Genomic DNA, 1,309 nt, shown 5'->3' with positions numbered 1-1,309 from the left:
TGTGACCTTCAGAGGAGAAATGAAGTAACCTTACCCTGATGTGACAGAAGATAAGTCCAGCTATTGCCATGGCAGTGGTAGTACGACTTTTGCCAGTCCGACAGAAGAACACAAAGGCGGTGTTGGCACTTGGATCACAGTCATAGCCATACTCACACACAACGGACATCAGGTCATCAAAGTCCTACACAACAAAGGAAGCAATTTTCTTGACTACATATTCAGCTTTTACATGCGTGATTTACTTCTCATATCCGGTATTATATACTCTTGCAGCTTAGATGAATGAGAAAAACAAACTAAATCAAAACAAATGTTGGTAAGGATTTTTATTCTCTAGAGTTTGCATACCATATTAATAACTACAATATCCATAAATGGGAATGTGAAATGCAACCCCTTTCATAAAACATTCATGCTTTATTTATACATGTATGCATTTGTTAATCATGAGACAATATGAAAGTTTTTTTTAAATGTATTAGTACCTTCTCCTCCAGGGCTGTGTCATACTGCAGTGGTATCCGGTGGTAGACCATGTCCAGGGTCTGCAGCTTCTGTTGGTCAGCAAGCTCTGAGGGGGTCAGTATGCTCGAGAACTCTTTCTGAACAGGTGATTCTGATACATCGTTGTATACCTGTGTGGTCAAACAAGCAAAACAAATTATGATGATCAAACCTTAATTCAGAAAATACATTACAACAATATTCATTGGTTAAAACTCATCTTTCAACCGAGAAAGAGAGAAAGACATAGAAAGAGAGACAGAGTGTGACAGAAAAAAATGGAAGAAAGAATGAATGCAAATACACAAATAGAGTTTTAAAACAGATTACATTTTACTCACCAGAACAGTGTTTCCTGAATTTTTAATCTCTTTCTTCAGGTTTTCTTCTGTTGTCTAGAATATAAAATAAATTTACTTAGTTCACTTTATATCAATACCTTATAATTAGTATCATCATGTCCGAAACACATTTCCATCTTAGATATCCTACTGATTTACTCACGGTTTCTCCAAAAGCTCCAGTTATCTTTTACCATAGCAAATGTTCTTTACAATGGGGTCAATGGACATTCATAGAAATTATAAGTCACATCTTAAGTACCCCCAACTTATGTTAAAAAGAATTCAAATTACACCATTTATTATTTCTCAATTATTTTTTTCTAGAAAAAGTTACTCGTACAGATTCTGTTGATGTTTTTAACTCAATTCCTCCTGAATGCATTGTATAATACCTAGTCTGTCCTGTATCTCGAATGTGTACAACTAAATAGGAGTTGCTTCCCCTACACCATTGTCTG

At 35.3% G+C, this 1,309-nt stretch overlaps 1 long non-coding RNA gene across 1 annotated transcript; it reads right to left on the bottom strand.

Annotated features, from left to right (window-relative positions):
- Positions 1-39: 39 nt before the first annotated feature.
- Positions 40-904, bottom strand: LOC110443988. The gene is made up of 3 exons (XR_002462170.1): positions 849-904; positions 489-638; positions 40-184 (listed from the first exon to the last, which is right to left on the bottom strand). It is a non-coding gene; the product is annotated as an uncharacterized LOC110443988 (long non-coding RNA).
- Positions 905-1,309: the final 405 nt, after the last annotated feature.

Source organism: Mizuhopecten yessoensis, unplaced genomic scaffold (genome assembly GCF_002113885.1).
Source record: "Mizuhopecten yessoensis strain PY_sf001 unplaced genomic scaffold, ASM211388v2 hete_35917454, whole genome shotgun sequence".
NCBI lineage: Eukaryota > Metazoa > Mollusca > Bivalvia > Pectinida > Pectinidae > Mizuhopecten > Mizuhopecten yessoensis.
Note: the sequence above shows the minus strand (reverse complement) of the source record. Positions and strands in the feature narration are given on the sequence as shown.